This window comes from Pithys albifrons, chromosome 1 (genome assembly GCF_047495875.1).
Source record: "Pithys albifrons albifrons isolate INPA30051 chromosome 1, PitAlb_v1, whole genome shotgun sequence".
Taxonomy (NCBI): Eukaryota; Metazoa; Chordata; class Aves; order Passeriformes; family Thamnophilidae; genus Pithys; species Pithys albifrons.
In genome coordinates, this window is record NC_092458.1 from 59604826 (window position 1) to 59625673 (window position 20848).

The 20848-nt window shown below is 36.4% G+C and overlaps 1 long non-coding RNA gene across 15 annotated transcripts in view; it reads left to right on the forward strand.

Moving 5' to 3' along the window:
• The window catches only part of LOC139670248 (uncharacterized), a 201297-nt gene that overhangs the window by 13895 nt on the left and 166554 nt on the right, over window positions 1-20848 (forward strand). The window contains exon 6 of one of the 15 annotated variants that reach the window (XR_011697458.1): window positions 11001-12769. The exons of 11 other annotated variants lie outside the window; for them this stretch is intronic. This is a non-coding gene — a long non-coding RNA (uncharacterized lncRNA). Of the gene's footprint in view, window positions 1-1206; window positions 1327-10928; window positions 12770-20848 lie in introns of those variants that run through there. 3 more of the 15 variants (XR_011697456.1, XR_011697459.1, XR_011697454.1) reach the window with 3 other exon arrangements.

Genomic DNA, 20848 nt, shown 5'->3' on the forward strand with positions numbered 1-20848 from the left:
CTGGGTGTGACTGCTTTTCCTTCTCGTGATGGCAGCTTCCCAACACTTTGAGGGAGATAATGGTGGGGCATGGCTCTGTTCTGCCCACAGTAGGGCTGCTACAAACACTTGGGAGAAAAGGAACTCTGTACCAGCTCTCCACTACTTGCTGCTGCTAAACCCTGTTGTCGAGCACCTGATCTGATTGTTTCCTTGGTTTAACCCATGCTGTGATGCTGTAAAAGTCTGAAACCAGGAGAAAAGCAGGAAAGCATGCAACAAGAGAAGGAGATGATATTTTGGAATGTAGGGAGCAGGCATTTGCTGCACAGCTACACATTGTGTGGGCTTGAGAATACCTCAAGAGCTGAAATGCCAAACTACAGCACCAGAGTAAGTTTCCTTCTGTGCACTGAGAAGGAAGAGCAAAGGAATGTGCCTGAACATTCAGCATGTCAGTTGTTGTAAGTTTGTGAGATCTTTTTCTCTACTGCTGCACTTGGCTTGTATCATGACTGTCCTGTCTTCAAACTGGATGTAGCATGTCTTTGTTTGTGTCGAGTGAGGCACTCCTCATATTCTAATGTCATGAACATTGTTTTTCTTCAACCCTTGAAAGTCAAAACACGGTAGCATAGGTAGCTGTAAAAAGTTAGTAATAAATGTGACATGAAAGAATTTTCTCATTAGTAATAAATGTGACATGAAAGAATTTTCTCATTTCACAGTATTTATAGGAAAAACAATGTTTTATGCTTTTCATATACCTCGTTTTACAATCCTAAGCAGATTTAATGCATGAGAATTTTCTTCAGCAGTGCCCTCAGTTCTTTATTTCCACTTAGAACTATTGGTCTTTTGTTAGTAGTTGTTTTCACATTTAGTTTGATGCCCTCACAAAACCTCTCTGCATCCTGTATGAAGGACACTGTCATGTTGTCACTTGTTCTGTCATCAAACCTAGGGTAAATCTGCATTTTGAGAGTCTTTTTCCAATCCTTTAGGGATTCTTCTCTGTCAGATGATTATATTTTTTCATCTGGGTTTTCCATTGATCATGTCTTTATTGGAGAATCTCTAACTTTTGCTTTGACAAATTGCAGCCTTGCCATGCTTGTTAAAGCGCTACACTACTGTAAATATCATCGAAATTTACTCCTTTGGTATTTTCAATTTCCTTTTTCAGTTTAAAGCAATAAAGATAAGCTATCTGTCTTTATTTTCAAGGCCCATCAAGACTACTTCTACCTGATACCTCTCCTTCACTATCAAGAGGTTGACTCTGGTTTTGATCAACATAGGATACCAACTTCCATCATTCAGTCATTAAATTTTCAGACCACACTGGATATTTCCTCCTGGGCTGCCTCTCGTGTATTGCTTGACTTCTTCACAAACAGAAGAGTTCACTATCTTCCTTTAAATTTCTTCTTAGGAGTTTTATGTACTGTGAAGCTTAAAACAGTCTCACTAGGCAGCAGTTACATTGCAGGTATATTAATGTCAACGCCTATCAGAGTAGTACTGTTCATTGCATTTGTACTCTGCCATAATTTCTCTGTTGTCTCTTTATGTAGGATTTAAGCACATCAATATATTGTTTTGTGTTTATATATGGTCCAGCATAATGTGAAGCGGTCCAGGGTTAGGCCTTCCAAGATTTATGGTAATGCAAATAAATAATAATGAATACCCGCTGGTTGCTGTAGTGTAGCTGTTAGATCCTGTTGTGCCTAATGTCATATTTAATGCAGAAAGAAGGTGCTCCAACTAGAGGCCTCACAAAAGCAAAAGAAGTGAGTTGCAGCCAACACAAAAAATGCAAGCACCAGAGGCCTTCTCAGCTGTCAAACTCAAGTCAGTAACTACTGGCATTGTGTCCTGAAAGCATCCCTCTCTTCTCCACAGAAGTAAGAACAGAATCTCCCTTCTCATATAAGGAAGTACATGCAAATATCACAGAGTTCTGCAGTGTGTGCAGAAGGTTAAATGAGTTTTTATACTTCCACAACATCCTTAGTTCATTCCCTTCCTGGCACAGCATCTCTTGGTACAGAAATTTCAAAGAACTGCAACTGTGCCATTTGTCAGTCCTTTTTTCAAATGCCATTTGATTTCTGTTGAGAAGGAATTTAGACTAATTTTTATTTGGTATCTTGGCACATTGTTATCTCATTGTGCTCTGTTTCCATTGTGGCCCGGGAGTAAGGGTTCTTCAGAAGAGTGCTAAGGATCAATTCCATCAGAAATTCCACAGGTATGTCACCCTCTTTCTGTAAGTGGGTCTGCACGTGACCCTTTCTGTAAAAGGGACACTGAAATGTCAGTGGTCATACAGATGATGGAATGTTTAGTGCTTGGTTGATACAGAGATAGTAGATTACACTATGCAGACAAATGGTGCTGTATGTACCAGAGAAAATACAGTCAACTAATGTAGCTTTATCAGAGTAAATCACAAAACGTAATTACAAGCGGTTCAATAGCTGGATAGGAGAAGTTTAATAAGAGCTCTGGGCTAGTTGATGGGATGGAGACAGTTGCTGTGAAATACTGTGGGAGACTGGAAAGGCTGTACAACCCAAAAATTTAATCATAGCAAGAGTCTTTGGATATATATGTATAGACTGAATAAGGCTACATTGGGCCATCATGCACAGGCTGAGTATTCAGATGTCATTGGGAACTACTTTTTGAGCAAACTAACTAGAGAATCCAGAAGAGGGGAGACAGCCCTTGATTTAGTCTAGATCAGCACGCAACAAGTAGTGAGATATCATACTCAAGTTTCTCATATTTGTAGAAGAGAAAAAGATTAGAATAAAATAAAAAAAGGTCTGGTGTTGTTGGAAAAAGAGTTGCAGATTGAAGATACAGTTTAACCAAATTTTGAAAAATTCATGGGGACTTTGTTTTCTGAGTCTAACCCACCTGAATAAGAATTATCCAACACAATACAACAGTAAAAGAAATTACTAGAAATTAATAGAGGTTTTAAAAAAAATAAAATCCAAGCAAGCAAAGCAGAAAAGAGCACAAATCTCGCAAGTTAAATGTAGACTTACTATAAGGCAGAACAAAAAGATTTTGAAATGCAATGGGCTAAAATTCCAAAAGCCAAACCCCATTTTTTTCAAGAGTGAATTTTGCTAGGGAGTAAGTTTAATAGATAATTGTGGTTAAGGTGAATATTGAACACAAAGCCATTACAGAAAGAAACAACTGAACTCATTGCATTGGCAAGATTTATAATGGAGATTAGGGACATCCCCACATAGGAATTGTTTTTTATAGAAAATAGTTTGGATTTGAAACATCAGTAAAATATGTTCTAAAAATTGAATAAACATTAATAAATTGCCAAATAACATGCTGTTCATTCAGTAGTCCTAGAAAAATTCAGAAATTAAATTGCTGAGCCATGCACTGTGTTGTGTAATCTGTCACTTAAATTAGCTTTGATAACAGAGGAATGGGAAGTAACAAATGTGACCATAGTTTTAAAGAAGCCTCCAGGGATGGTCATGAACTAATGGACTAAAAAATCTGGCTACTATGACCGAGAAAATACCAGTGAATGTGATAAGGAACACAATAGGAAAATGGATAGGTGTAACAAGCAGCCCTCATCTTCTTGGCTTTTGTACAGGTAGTTTTGTCTTAGAACTTTGCTCGTTGTTTGAAGGAGTCCACAGATGCACAGGAGAGAGTGACTCAAAAGTTTTAGAAAAGTTCTGTAACTAAAAACTGTTAAAAAAATGAAGTCTAGAGTCACTTAAAATTCTTTGTGGATTAGTAAAGGGTTAGAAGTTAAGGAACAGTACAGAGACTAATGGGCAGTTTTAACATTACCATCTCACAAAGATTCATACTGGCATCTTTGCTGGTCCACCTGTTCTTAAACAGTCTGAAAAAGTGCAGTGATAAAGATTGCAGATGATAAAAAGAAAATATTCACAGTTGGAGTCAGACCTAATGTTGACCCTGAAAAGCTGCAGAAGGATCTCACAGCAGGACCTGTGGTGATCCAGGAGCCTTGGCTGTCAGAGTGGCCAGATACTGCTGACCCCACTGTTCAGCCATATCTATCATCAGAGAGAGGCAGTAGCTGTGGGATTACAGCAGCCATCGCACCGTAAACTGTGAGCACAGCGGGCTGTGACCAATCCTGCCACTCAGGAGGGCAAGGGCTCGTAGCTCTTCTTTCTAACAGCAGGGGTTGCAAATTGAAGAGAATATTCTTTCTCCGGATTTCTCACGGTTTCACAGCCTCAACAAGCTTAAAGTACAGGTTTTGAACCTGGTGTTCCTGCCTGCCACACAGTTGGAATATCACTGTTACACTTTAGTAGATAGTATCTTGCTGCTGTGAGAAACCAGGACTCTCGAGTCACCTTACCGGTGTTTGCATGGATTTTAGCAGCAACAGTTAATTTCCTAAAATCATTCCGGATGGAGCTGATGTTAGCAAAATGGGACAAAATAGTATTTGAAACAAATTTCAAATGACATGCTGGTCAGGTTTGGGCACTAGTGAGATCTGTTTATGGCATAGAAAAGGATGATTAAGAGATACGCATTAGCTCTGTGGCAGTGACATTAAATGGATCCGGATTCCTTAGTTTGGAATAATGGGGACCTAAGAGTTGGTAACGTGACAAAGGTCTCTAAAACCATGAATGTATGGAAGGAGGACTATAATTTTCTGTTTAAGGTGGAACTGTAACTCCCTATTTTGCACAATAGAAAAACAAAAGGTCTTTGGTCACTGTTAAATTCAGGTGGTCTCTAAGATGGCAAAAGGCTGCATAACAGCACTTTTATCTGCCATAATTTTGTGGATACATCTTTCCAAGTGCACAAACCCCAACAGTTTCCTGGTCTGAAAGCTCCACTTGTCACGAGCAAGCTGTGGTAATAAGTGGTCCCATTTTCTTAAATACGTAGATTTTTTTTAATTGCCTGTTTATTCCTTTATCTGGCAGTAGGAATATTACAGATGGGCAGATCAGTTTTACTTCTATTGTTTGCAAACCTGTGGGTGGTGGAAAGTGCCAGTTTGCTGCTACTTTAGAAGCTAAAAGCAGTACCAGGCCCTAAAATTAGGCCCAGGGAAATCAGATAAAGAAGCAAAAATGTTTCACACAGCAACCAGAAGGTCCAGGGGGATGGAGTAGAACACATCATTGTACCTTTGAAACACCTGGAATGGTTTCCAAGCTGATATCCCCAAACCCCTGGTGGACTCCAAGGCTGTGGTGAGTTGAAAACCTGTTTGGCTAAACCATAGTTAAAAGTGCTTTATATAGTATTTCCAATTAAAAATTTGATCAGATGGGTGTTTGGTGGCTTTTGAAAAAATGTTGAGGACTGATAGTGATCTGTTATCCAAAAGAGATGCAAACTGCTATACTGGAGTGTATGAAAAGTAGAGAGCGGGCCCCACTTTCTTAGCATTAGATAGGTTGCGTGCCTCTCCACCAGAAGCAACAACAAGAGGTTCCTGGGAAGGAGCCAAGAAGAGCAGTCTGGTAGCATCTGTCCTTCTGGCCCCATCATGCCTTCCCTAGTAGGAGAACTGTGGAGTTCTTAATCATTGCGTTGTCTGTGAGTATCCCTAAAATTCTTCACTAGCCCTACATTTCATACATACTCCCAACAAGTAGATTTAGTTTTCTGAGAAGTGAGTATAATTTTTCAAGTCTTGGGTCCTCATCAGACAAAGATTAAACTTGTCAACTCCACTAGATTAAAATATATATCCTCCTTTGAATTAATACCGGCTTTCTCATTGCCAGAAAAAGAGATTTAAAAATGTACAATTCTGTCATTATTAACAGACATAAACCTTCCTTACAAGTATTAGCATGTCTTATTCCAATACCTGTTTATTGCTTTTTGAAAAATCCCAATTGTATTTGACCAATTTCTTCTAACTTAGTACCCTGAATGGTAATTTCACGTTGTGAAAAGCTTCTTTGTCCTCGTATCATGTCTCTTACTACTTTTCTATTTTTTTGCTGTTGGAAATATTCCAGCATCATAACATATTTGTATTACAATTTCTTTTAATTGCCCTTGACATACCTTACTTCCCATTGTCCTGAGTACCATACAAGCACATCCATAAGTAATTTGTAGAGATGTTATCTTTTCCAACATACTGGGCATATTTGTGTTAGGAATTACAGTGGTGGCAAATTTTAGATACACCAAATTATAAGCCATATTCAAGTGGTATAAATATGTTTTTCTTGAAGAAATAATCTGTGTAATCTAAAATTACTATAGTGTATTTTATGAAATTTAAACAAAATACTGAAAACAAATGTTACCAACAAGAGTGTTTTAAAAGGAATGAAAGAAAGTTGGCAGGTGAACATGCTCTGTTTAACTTTTTTGTGTTCCATATTTCTTACTCGTGTTATGACCCATACATGGAAAATGAGGGGAGTTGTACATGTTTTGTATTCTCTTGCTAAATACCTGTTGCTAATTTACATGATTCTGAAGTTGTCTTTGCTCAGGTGTGAGCTACTCGGTGAATATGAGATTGAGGGAAACCTTTGCCTTGTATTAGAAAGGAACATAAAAGGGAGGAGAGAGTGACTTCTGCTATAGTGTAGAAAGAGGCGATATCCTGGTGTCTTCTGAGCGACAGAAGAGAGGGATTCATGAGACTAGGCAAGGCATATGGATACAGAAGCAGTGATGGGCTGTATGGGTAGGTCTGTATGGGAGTGAAGAATTTGGAACAGGTATCAGAAAAGGAGTTTCTTTAAGAGGGAGACAGATCACAGTTGGATAAATATACTGGGGTCAGCTGGAAGTCACTTTACCACAGAACATGCCTACAGCTTGCTATCTGACTCTTGCTCACTCCACACTTGCCCTAGCTACACCCTTCCCCATGTCTTCTGGAACCTCAGCCTCTTTTCCAGTTCTGCACATGACCCTTTTGAGTGGAAAACCTACTTTCTTGCTTACTGTAGGAACAGTTACATGCAAAAGTACAAATGGTCCTATCTAAAGCTTCTCTTCTGTCCCACTATACTTCTGCCTCCTGCCTATGGGGTTCTGCACTGCAGACGCAGGCAGACAAACGAGTAATAGAAGAGGTTCATAGAATGATTTAGGTTGGAAAAGGCCCTTAAGATCATCAAGTTAACTGCAAACCTAAGAATACAAGTCCACCACTAAACTGTGTCTCAAAGTGCCATGTCTACACATCTTTTAAATGCCCTGGACAGCCTGTTCAGTGCTTGACAACTCTTTTGGTAAAGAAATTTTTCTTAATATCCAATCTAAACCTCCCCTAGCACAACTTGAGGCCATTTCCTCTCTTCCTGTTGCTTGCCACTTGTAAGAAATGGCTGACCCCTGCCTGGCTACAGCCTTCTCTGAGGTAGTTGTAGAAAGTGGTAAGGGCTCCCCTGAGCCTCCTCCAAGCTAAACAATCCCAATTCCCTCCGCCACTCCTCATCAGACTTGTGCTTCAGACCCTTCAGCAGCTTCATTGCCTTTCTCTGGTGCTTCAGCACCTCAGTGTCTGTCTTGCAGCAAGAAGCCACTAAGACAGTATTAGTGGTGTGACCTCATCACTCAACACAAAGGGATCCAAACCAGGTGCTGTGGAAGTGCTGGTACAAAATAATAATGCTGCTTCTTTCCAGTGTACAGTTTGCACCTTCTCCAAGTGGGACATGTCACATCATTTGAAATCTGTTGATTGTAGATTAATTAATTTGTTCCTTTTCCCTGCTTCATGAAACACTCACATGAATGTGATGATTTTTTTCATACATGGTGAGTTATGACTTCTAGATAATGTTTGTCTTACTAAACAGCAGAAAAAAATCTCAGATTTCTGAAGTTCGGTCCCTTTGATTTATAGTTTTCTGTGATCTATGACTTTTCTAATAATAAATAAACAAAATAATGTAGTGGGTTATTGCACCTACTGGCAATAAGTTGAAGTTTATGAACAGTATGGTTGCTTTTCTTAATTATTATTTTGCCAATCCCTAAAAGGTGGTTTGTGAAGACTAAAGAGTCTACAGAAGGATTGGAAGCAATGTCTTAGAACATCCCCTTAAATGCAGGGGTTTTTTGGTACAGATCTTTTCATAAGTTTCAAGCCTTTATTTCTGCTGAAGTTTCAAATTCAGTAACTAATAATCCTTTTAGCACATGACCATACAAATAGATTATATACTAAATTCACTGTAACAATAGTAAAATAAAAATAAAGCATACTTTCTTTTTTTTTTCTTTTTGTTAGAGGGTACATTTTTAATAGAAAACTTTTGGTGTTTCTTTCTTGAGCAGAGTTCTATAGTGGATATACAGATAATTTTTTTAGCTAGTCCTTAAAAACTGGCTTTACTGTTGTTGCTTGTCATACGTCATTTTATCTCTAAAGACTGCAAGAGTTCATGATTCCTGAGAGGTAACACCTTGAAGTTCTGGCACTATCCTCTACAAAGGAAACTTACACTGAGCTGACTTCCTGTTACCATGTCAGTGAAGCATCAAATGTTGATCCTATGTGTGAAACAGCATTTGATATTTATCACTATTCAGCTCCTTGAAAAAATACTGTAAAATGGATTTCATGTTCAGGAGAGCTGGCATCTAAAAATGTGTGTAAAGGATGCAGGAATAATAAATGTTTTTGAATTGTTGCAGGAGAGAAAATATTTACATTTGTATACAATATTCTAGCCTTAACTGTAGCTATTTTTATCTCCTAAACATCTTTTCATAAGGTAGTTATAAAATGTTTAAAGACACGAATAATTTCATTTGTTGAGGCATTTAGTGCATCATTTAGAATGGCTGCTAAAGGAGAGAAGTGGATGTGCACTTCTCATAACAGCTAAGCATTAAAATAAAGTCTCAGAGTTAGTTCAGATCAGTAAAAATCATTGGTAAGTTTTGCTGTATGAGCAGAGCTCTTCACAGACTGGTGATTTTACTCTAAGACTACAGTTATTTAAATAATTTTTCATTGCTAAACTTTATTCTGGTGATTTTATATCTTCATTGGAAGTGAGAGAACACAAACACTTAAAATTCAAGTTGTTGATCTTCAGCCATGCTAAAACCTCTCAGAACTTGGTATTTCACCCCAGGATTGGATCCATAGCGCTTTTAAAATTTGAAAATTCAGAAATTGTGCAAGTGAGTAGGAAAAAACAAAGGAAGAAACTGAAATGCAGAGGAGGAAATTACTTTCCTTTACAGAAGGAAAGGAAAGGTGAAAAAATCCTTAATGAGCATAGGAGAACTAATAGGGTGAAAGGGAGGGGTCAGGTAAATGCTTACACTAATATTTTGTATTTAGTGCTCAGATGTGTCATGCTTTGTGCTTGAACGGAAAATAGAGTGAGGTTTCAGCTTTCTGACTGTGTGCTGAGCTGTATTTTACTCACTGTGCATTTTTATTTTAACATGGTCTCTTCTAAAGAAGGCTTTAAATTGACTTTCAGGGCCAACCTGAATCACAAAACACATTATCCTGCTAGAAATTGATGACTGGCCCAGTGTTCTGTGTTCCCAGATCAGCTCTTACAAAAACTCCACTATTAGACATGAAAAAATCAAAGGCATTTCTTTTATATATATTTCTGTTAATTCTAGGCACTAGACTTTGGGAAAGGGTGCAGTAACTGTTAGGAGTGATGAAATTTGTGTGTAAACTCCAATTATAATAATGCTGAAATTGAAGATAGAAACTGCTAATTAATTGTTACTCAGCAAGACTAGGCAGAGTCAATTCATAAGCAAATGTAGCTATAGAACAATGGATTACTTACATCATCATTTGTCACAGGTTAGACATCACTGTGTGGATTTCATTCATAAGCTGTAATAAAATAAAATAAATCAAGACATTGCCAAGAAAAGTTTAATTCTGTAATTTGTTCATTTATGTGCTTGGGTACTGCATGATTCCCATGAGTATATATGGTGCTGTAGCAGAGTAAATGCCTAAGGAAACGGTGTACTTTTTAAACTGAGCAATTAACTATATGCATACAGTGACTATAACTGGTATTCATGAATTACCTTGCAAAAAAACTGTTTATTATTAACTACAGAGATAAGGACCTCCCATTTCCTTATATTCACTCAGGAGTATGCTTAAACCTTCTTAACTGCCCACCTGAGCAACACTTTGATGCAACTGAGCCCTAAGCAAATATACATCAGTAAATGTACATCCTCTCTAAAACTGCCCCACTGCTCACTGGTGACTGAGAGTGGGAAATCGGCGGGGCAGGGAGAGGCCTTAGGGTGCCAGGTCACAATTAATTTTGGAATGCTAACATTTACCTTTTGGAAGGTAGTATATTACCTACTGCTGATAGAGATAGGTCTGCATGAGAACTATGCTATAAATTGCTGTGTGATAGTTTCCCCTTTCTATGCCATGTCTGTGTCACTGGGCAGCAGTTTTTAGGGGCACCCTGGGAAGATACAAATTCTGGATAACTGACATAACTGTGCTCTTCATGTTCATTCTAAAAGGAAAATGAAACTAAATGCAGATTAAACTTTTTGAAGTTCTAAATAAGAGACTTCATGCTGTATTTTATAATTAGCCCTTACCGTTACGTTGTTTTGCATTGATGTTACACTGTCCTATGTTGCATGAGACTAGAATGGTTTAGATCATACAAATTTTTCAGTGCAAAATCACATTTCAAGTATATTTAGATTTTAAAGATATCTTTTTATTTGAATTGTAACTGATAGCTGTGTGTTGTCCTCATGTAATGGGCAGTACCAGGATGACTGTTTTCTGAAATAGTCATTAGTGGAAGACCACTGTATACACAGTCTCCAGTGAGGTATGAATTGCACAGGCACAGGACTACGTCTGTCAGACTTTCCATACTAACAAGAAAGAGCAGACTGAACTGTCCCTTTGGTGTATATTCCAGGCCCTAGATCACTGCCCAGGAGGAAAGCTCCCATTCCCATCTTCTCTGACTCTTTATGCTTTGGCACTGCAGTTTGCATCTAGGCTAACAAGCTGGTGAAGGTGGTATGAAGAGGTTGTCTCCACAGACCCGTTCCACACTGAGGCTTCCTGCACAGAAACTGGGCTATGCACCAACTATAAACCCAGCCTTTCACCCATGACTCTTTTATTTAATTATCCTTCACTTAAAATAACCGTTATAGTATGTGTCCATGACCATGACATAGGATTTCAGCATTTTTTCACTGCAGTATTTACGTATTTAGTAGCAAATTACTGAAATATCAGCAGTGCTATTTTAAGTATCAGTTAAGTATGATATTTAGTGAATTGTGTCTTAATATTGTGAATATAGAATCCCAGTGATGTCAAGCTTTAATTTTCATTTGCAGCAGATAAACTTAAAGCCCCAGTAGAACAGAATTAGTTCTAATAGAAAAACAAACTTCCTTTATTTTGTTTGGGTCAGACTTCCTTTTTGTGCTCAGTGCAATGCACACAAGTTGTTCAGTAGTAAAATATTATGCAGGACAAACCTAATGCATGTTCTGTGCAGATCAAAGTAATTTGTAAATTTTCTTTGGTCAGTTTAAAGGAAGTTGAAAATATGCTGTATCTCATATTACTGTAATCCAGATGTTGTTATCTATAAATATTCAATTTGAAGATATATTACATTTCAACTGTGTCTAAGATTCAGGCCTTAGGATGGGATGAATCGCCCTCTGGAGGTGCCCATTTCAGTCTACTGACTTCACAGGAATCCTGCTCTGAACTGACTAGCTCAAACTAAAGCAAGTGGGCTGTCACCTTAATTGAGGAATAACTGAGCATTTCATACCATACTAGGCCTTTTCTCTAGATCTCTTTAAGAATAGCTGCCTTATTCCTCATCTTTTTTGTCAGTGTTCTTGTACTGTTTCTAATATGTATAAACACAATTGTTATGGTTGCCATTTCCTGTGTATTTTGTTTTTTCCTGTCCCTTTCGATCTTATTATCTTATCTTTCCCTGTTTTTTTTTCTTTTCCTGACTCTTTTTAGCTACCATCCCTTCTGAAGCTTTTAACTTGATACTTCTCTGACAATCCTGCTTTCCATGTTGAAAGTACTGTCCTAACTTCTGATGTGAAAGATTGCTGACCCTTCTTTTGATGCTGATACCAGTATTTGCTGGGACTGATAGTGCTGTAGTGAAGACAGAAAAAGAAGAAAATGGCACTCATGAATTTTTTTATGGTTTTGAATAGTCAAAAAATATTGTTCTGCCTTTATATAAAATGTACTGGTTTCCTAATGTAATTGTGATTTAAAGATGTTTGTAGAAATGTGAACTCAAATGTGAAGAGTATAAAATCTCTATTAAAGATGTATAGATTTAATAAAATATAACATTAGTCTTTATTTTAACAATTGATTCCTACATGGCTCACTTGCAAAAAGTGGGGTAGACTTACAAAGTCGTACACTGGTAAAGTCTGACTTAGAAAATAATTTCACCTTTTAATTTCTCACTATGGTAATATTTTAATGATTTACCTCCTTTTGAGTTCCCTGTCTTCTTCCCCCTTTTTTTTGTTCCTTTTGTTAACCTAAGTTTCTGTTTTCTTTCTATAATGGATTCTCCTAACTCTTTTTGTTCAATATTGATCCTCTTTTTCTCATATGTATGCATCCATTTGCCTAAAATACTGCCTTGAGCATGATTGTATGTACTCAAGGATATATACACTTCTAAACACTGGATGGATCTGGTATTTTAGGACTTGTAATAAAGAAGAGAAGAAACTTAACCATTCAGTGACAGCCTTTTTGACTTTTTATTATAATGTGCCTTCAGAAGATCAAAGTACCTTGCTTCCTACATCAATGGAATAATAATTATGGACAGAGATAAACATTCCTGTAAACATAAAGACATGGTACTTGTTCAATATAGGAATGCTAACTTAAAAAGAGCATCTGAATAAAAGCAAAGTACTGTTTTCATAAATGGTATGGCAGAAGTTTTCAGATTTTATTTGCAGATAAAGAAAAATGCTAATGAAAAAAGTACATTGTATTGATAGCAATACATGGAGTTAAAAAAAAGACAACTAAAAGATATACATCCATAAAATCAGGAGAATATTTGAAAATCATGCTCTGTTATAGCAGAAATATTAAATAAAAGTCATTTTTTTCTCTGGGGTAGTCACCTACATATTTTATTAGCTATATTAAATGTTCTTTAGATAATCTGAGTTCTTTGGATTGCAAGAAAAGGAATGCCATAATAAAACATAAATAGTGCTTGTCATCATACTGTTCAGAACTTTTGCTGTAGATTCTGAAGCTTCTTCTGATACTTTTAGGAGTTTGAAATAATAATAATAGCAGTAATAATAGCAATATGCTAGGAAATGATTGGAGATGTGACTGAGAATGTAATTTGTGGTGCCTAGAAGTTTTTAACTAGTGTAGGTATAGGCAGGACTTCGCAAAATTTTGAGGCCATTAAAAAGCACCTTCTTTGCCAGATTTGTTTGCTGAGCATGAGGATGACATCATAGACAAGGATTAGAAAGCTCAGGAAATTTTGGATCTCTAAAGAAGTTACACCAATGATAAGTTTGTGTTGAACTGTAGTAGCAGTAAGTTTTTGCCTGAATGAAGTTGCATCAACCACAATGAATTTTGTAAAAAAGAACTATATGAAAATTATCCATACAAAAAGAAGGAATCTTAAAAACTATGTAAAACCTGATAGGCCTTCCTGGTGTGTATCCTCAAGTGGCATAAATTAGCACTACTGCTTACTGAAGATTTGTCCTTTCTATTAACTGTATAATGCAATACAAATCCTGAAACTGCCCTTTACTAAATACTTGTATTCATTTTTCAGCACAGTAGTTACAAAATAAGGCCTTACTCATCATGAGAAATAGTACAGCTCTAACACTGGCATATTATTGTTAGAAGGAAGTACATGAAACTGACTTCAGTATCATTTCAGAATATTACTTTAGTTTTGAGAGTACTGTATTGATACAACTTACTAAGTGACAAAACTGTTGCTTGTTTAATAGTACTACTAATACAAAATTTAGACATGTAGTTTGAAGATAAAACAATTTTTACACTAAACATCTTGTATTTTTGATTTGCAATTTTGAGTGATAATGTCTCAGTTAAAACGATCAGTTAAAATGTCTTTAGATATATGAGGAACAATGAGGAAAGCATAGCTGGAAATACTAACAAAACTGGAAAGATTTTTCAGCAAATGAGTTAGTGTAACCATAGGGAAACATCTGCAAGAGGAGAATAAAGTTGAGTGAATTGCTACATTGAGATGTGAAAACAAACTTCTATGAAGTCCTGCAGGAAATAATAATGAAAAAATAAGTCTTTGTTTTCATAGACACAGCATAGGTACAGGTGGTCTTGAGAGGTGCAGTACCACTACAAATTCCAAGAAATGTTCTTTGATCACATTACAAACAAGTCTGGCTAAGACATAAATAGAATATAACTATCTATTGGTATATAAGGAATGTAAGGTGAGAGAAGCATAATTTATAAAACAACCACCCTGCTTGCAGATCCTGCAATTCACATGGCTGGCAGACACAGAAACAATGTCACAAATCAATGGAAGATGCAAAATCCATGAAGATTGGTGATGAAGGTTTGATTCATTTGACTTTCTCTAGGTTTATGAGGGTCTCTGATGATCATATATATATATATACATACACACACACAGACATATTAAATGTAAGTTATATATATATTACTGTGTATATGAAAATGCATGAAAAGTTGTAAAAGAATTTGAGTTATATGCAAGAAGTGTTTCAAAATAGGTCACAGAAGAATATTTTTGTATAGTACTTAAAACAACTGGAAGAGGTAATGAGAGTTGCTTCAGTTCTGGATCTGAGAGCGATCAGGAGAAAAGAGATACTAGATCAAAAATTAAGACCTTATGACCTTATGACTGCACAAATCTTCTGGGTTAATAGAAAGACCAGAAAAAGCATAAACATACTGTGAAAATCACTGATGGGAAGATAATGAGTTTGAAGAGTAATAGCAGAAAGCTGGTTCAGCAGTAAAATTGCAATAGGATAAGAGAAAAATTCTGCTGTAAATAAATGTTTAGTGAAGTATAAAGTAGGTGAAAAGAAAACAGAACTGGAAATGGGAACTTTAAGCTTTGCCACCACGCAAAAATAAAACGGAAGAAGAGCTTGGACCATGTGATGCTGTCTAAGAAAGCCTGATTAATTGACTTAGTATCATTTGGGTAATATATCCTGGATGTCTGTCAAACTTTTAAAGAAACACTAGAAAGCAGTTATTTTAAGATCTTTGGAGTGTTTAATTTTTATTTAGTTTCCAGTAGAATAGTACTGAATGAAATGAAATCCAAGACCACTGTCTTCAAATCAGAACATTTTTGAAAATATTTTTGAAGAAGCAGCTAACAAAAATGGTAACTGAAAATATAGAAAAGGGCTTGAAGATACGAAGGGGTCCAGATTCTCTAGCCCTCTTCTACCCACTGGAGGTAGCACAAAGTAGCCAAGATCCACTCCTGTTCACAGGCTGAGAATTTGACTGCCATGAGGAAGTCACAGTCAGTGCTGGTCTGTCCTCCATGCTGACAGCTCTCATCCTTTGCATTGGTCTGGTAATGGGGTCTGTCGGTTTTTGATTGCATTTAATTTCTTAGGTCACATCTGTGCTAGAAAACAAAATACACCACAACCCAGTCACGGGTCAGTAGCAAATTACAGCTCACATTCACCTGGCTAATCCATGTGCCCTCCTGAGCCAGGGTGGCCTTGTTCATAGCACTTGGAAGGAGAGTCCCTAAGCCATGCTGTTCCCCAGATCCTGCAGTGTCTTACCCAAGTGCTTGTTGGCCCAAGTGAGAAGCACACCACGGAGCAGGCTAACAGTGACATGGCATGCATAGTAGAGCTCCAGCATGTGCCTCATGCCTGTTTAGCTCAGTAACACAGATGTGACCTTATGCACTGCATCCAGTTGGCAATAAGTAGAGCTGTACTAGACTGCTCTGAATCAAAAATGAATGCAATGGCATGAAAAACAGTGATCTTTAGGTATCTTTCAGACTACAGTTTCTTTACCAGAAATGTCAATGAATATATTAAATTTGGGTATAATGTGTGACAATTGGAAGAAAGCGTTAAAAATATGGAAATTGGTAAATTGAGGAAGTCAGAGGAAAACAGTGAAAGGGAAAACAGTACTTATCTGATGTGGAAGTATTTTAAAATTGAAACTAGAAAGCCAGTTGGATGAGTGAATATTCTTTTCAAGATAAGCAAGGTTACAATAAAGAAGTCAATATAGGACCATTTGGATAAATAGACTTAGTTCATTATAAAAATGCAGTTTGGGTCTCACCTATGTGGACCTCCTTGTAGGATAAAAGCCTATTCTTGTAGGATAAATGCATTAATGCTTACAGCATGTTACTCTGAGACTTTTAAGAAGGATCTGATGCTGAAGTGGACATGCTTTAATATAAAATAGTCACCTTATCATGCCCATGATGGGATAAGGACTCTACTGAATATTTATACAGTTTTCAAAAAAGCACATACAATAATATCTTGGGATTAGTATAACTTCTCTACTACTTCGAAAGTTTTTCAGTATGTGATACAGTTACTATTAGGTTCCAGGTCATATTTTGACTAGTTATTTTCATGATCTTTTAAAATTTTGCAGATTGTAGAAAACTGTATGCAGAAAAAACTGCACAAAAAGGGAAAATAAAATTGCATTCATAGACCTCTTTGTGACCTGGGAGTAATATCTTATATTTGAAGACAGAAAATAAAAAAGGAAAGGCAAATGTGGGAAGTCAGACAATGTTGGAATATGCTCCATTAGCATTCAGATGAGTATTGTCGTATAAGTAAACAGGAAATAAACTGCTCTAATAGAAACAACATGCAGATTCTGAAAGGGTGTCAGAAACTCTGGTAAGTGCTGAGGACACAAAAAGACGTAAATGAAATAAATTGGACAAAATTTTAGGATGCTATAAATCAAAGGAAAATAGCTAGAGTTTGAGAAGTAAGATTGGGAGTAGGTGTTTGGAAACACTTTTCTTCATAGGAAATTATTCTTAATGGAACATTGATAAGAAAATAGACCATCCTAACAACTATTCAGCATAAATTTGCCTTTCGATGTAGCATTTGGAGAAGCAGACCTGTAGAAATGCAGGCAGTTTTTCTGGAGGAACTAAGTGGCTGTTCTGGCTTTACCATATTGCTGTCAACCAGATGTGCAACACAGTACGGAACTATGTTAGGAAAAGTCCCTTTTGTAGTATGAATGTGCAGTTCTGTACCTTTGGCTTGCTTTGACATCAGTAGGATTACGTTTTTGCCAATAATAGAAACTACGTTAAAAAAAAGCAGGAGAATATCAATGAATATAAGAAAATAGAATTAGATACACACAGGTGGAGAATAACATAAAACAAATCTGTCACATATATTACATACTTAGCTGAAAAAAGAGAATTGTTCTTTCTTTATAATGACCTTGTAATTTGGAAATGCAGGTGAATTATACAAAATTAATATACTCTGATGCCCCTGAGTATAGTTTTAGAAAATGACATGAAACAGTCAAACAAAATATTTGAAGTTATCCACTTCTCTCTGAGTACATTACATATTCTAAAACTAAAGTCTGAACTGCCGGAACTGGTAGTTCCTGTTTCAAGGAAAAGAGTCATTTGAAGGCTTCTGCAAAAAGACACTCTGAAAAATCTTATGGCAGATAGTGCAGGTACAACTGTCTGCTAGAGAAGTTTTCATAGACTGCTTCTCTCTTCATGGTGAATACATTCTGTGCCCAGCACTCCTGCTTAAATAATCACTTGTTGGGGAATTGTCTCTCTATGTTTCCTGAGCAAGTGGCGTGATATAGTCTGTAGGAGCTGCTGGAAGCTAAGCTGGAGTGTGAGAAGGAGAAGATAACTGCATTCAGAAGTTTGGCTGAAGAGTAGAGGCTTTTCTGGAGATGGAGGTTGGATGTCTCTGAGCAGGAGTGTAGTGCTGCTTGGGAGCCCTTCAGCCTATTTACTCATTTAGCCTATTGAGAGCATACCTAGATATCATGCACATTTTGCAGATGGATAGATTAACTAGATTACAAAGAACAACTACTAAATTTCAGGAATTCATTATGAAAGTACCCTATGAATAAACTATTTGAATATTAACAAGCAAAACCAAACTGTAGAAGCCACTTCTGAGAAGAACTTTCGTATTTGATTATGGTATAGTTGCATAGTCTGCGCAATTGAAGTAGAGCAAAGAAGCAGAAAATCTGGGCTATGTGTCACAAACTACTGCTCTGCAGTTTATCACTGCTTTTTATTTTTCATCTTTATTTCCAAGGAAATAATTTGAAGATTCCTGGGATAAACTATCTGTGGTTAAAAAAAAATAAAGACACAGGATTCTCTAAAAGCAGGCATTTGGTAATAAATGTAAAGACAGATAGCCATTGCAGAATTGATCTGTTATTATCATACATTCTTTGTTTTACTTTTCTTGGTCGAGAATATTTCTTCTTTATTCAGGCAAAAGTCATAGAAAGCAATGCAAAGCATGACATACTTTTACCACAAACAGGTAACTGTGTAATGATGAGAGAAACTGCATAGCACATTTCAACTAGCAACAACCTTCCAACTCTTATTTCAGCAGACATTACCTTTTTTGAGACAATAGAGTGGTACAGACTTTGAGTCAAATCTTCCTTCTCTGAAGCTTAATTCTTAAAGAAAAACTTGATTTATGTCTGTCCATCCATCTGTCTGCTTATTTATTAAGAATAGCATACTTCTTGTTTTAGCTATTAACTGTAAAACTAAGAAGAGAAACAAAATCCCTGTTTTAACCAGTTCTTTGAAGAAAAGGAAAAAGTAAGAGAAAGTGACTTACTCTATATTCAAAGGAAGTTGTCATTACTGATTTCCACAAAAGTTATGATACAGAGATGTATTTTGTTTCAAGGGTCTGTGGGGCCTATTGCTCTGGAGTACTGTGGAATTCAAGTAACATCGACACTGCCTGGTTTTACAGGTGAAGCAAAATCAAAGAACATTCCTGCAAAATGGCCAGAATGAAAGTCGGTGAATAAAATTGTTTTATCTGTGTTAAAGTCTGAAAAAGGAAAACTATTTCAATTTTCAGGTAAAAGAGAATCCACAGGAGAGCATGAGTGAAAAGATTCTTGGAATGCACGATTTATAAGGCATGTTTCAAAAGAGTTGTATTTGTTTAGTCTAGAGAAAAGAAGACTGGGGAAAATAATATGACATCTGAAGATGGTCACCTATTGTCTTTTGCACTCAGGTGTGAAAGTACAAGAAAAATTATCTTAATTTGCAGTCAAAAATAACATGCTACTTATTTGGAAAATCCTTCTAAGTACAAGGACAGTTAAAGAGTGGAACCAAGCATCTGGTGATGCTGCAACATCTTCCTCAGTGGCAATTTGGCACAGATTAGACAAAAAGTTTCTGTCATCAAAATGCTCTCACATCTATCTTCTTTCATAATTGTTGGCTCCAGACAATAAATAATCTGGAATATTACGAAGTTATTTGAAAAGTAAATTTGAACTGTGGAGATGAAATTGGATAGTCTGAGCGCATCATAAATCATCACAAATTCAGGTATCTTTTCTTTTGCTGGTAAATGTATTCTTGAATTTTGTATGCCTTTATATATTTTAATTTTCACTTAATTAAATTTTTGAGTTCATGTACATATAATTTCTATTTGCAGTTCATCAATAAGGTTAAAGCGTGTTACCTGTTCATGCAAGCAGTGCTATTATTCTACTTATACTGCTTGGTTCTCTGGTCAGGAAACTGGTTTCAGTATGGTTAATACCATTTTTCTTGGCTTCCAGTTCTATCTAGCACATGCTCTTCAGGTATGTATAGCTTTGTAGGTATTAAAGGGAAATATTCTGAATTCAAAACACATGTAGTTTCTTTTAAGTCAGATATAGATAACTAGGGTTTACTGCTTGACAGAATATCTGAAAAAGTCTGATTCCTAAACAAAACCAGAACTTTGATGGTGAATTTTACTTTCTGTGGTTAACAGGCTATTTTTACAGTGATAAATGAAGTCTGTTAGTAATAAAAATGAAACCTGGTATCTGTGCTGTGATAATGGAAACCTAAAGTGAAATTAGTTAGTGATATCAGAAAGTATCACTTGCATGCCTGCTCCAAACCTCAAGTTATTTTATTTTCCTGTACTCAAAAACAATGTTAAAGAAAATGTGAGGTTCATGTTACCAACATTCATGGCCTTGATTAAAACAGGAATAATCCATGTATGGGCTTTTGTTAGAGCATAAAATATATAACGTGAAAGCAAGAATATTGAAGGAATGAAGATTATTTGACCATTCAGAATACTGAGAGAATTTAGCCTGTTCAGAATACTGGCTAGCCTGTGTGGGCTTTCTAAGAAATTCCACTTGAAGGATGATGAGAAAACTTTATTACTGTGGTAATGTTAGGTGCTTAAGGACTTGTGTTTATATCAGACAGTAATTAAAGTCTTCAAATTAAAGTGTTTATCTTCCAGTGGTTTTTCTTGTATTGGGTCTGTGACAGGAAAGGCTGTGAACATTTGCAAATGGACATTTTATTGTACGCTCATCCCTCCAATTGTGTTAGAAACATTTCAATTATTAGAAGCAACTGTATTAAAAATGTGAATACCGTACAGAGGATCAAGTAGCTTTCATTCAGTTATCCCACAGTGGAAGATGAAATAAGAAAAGTAGCATCCCTTCACTTTTGTAGCT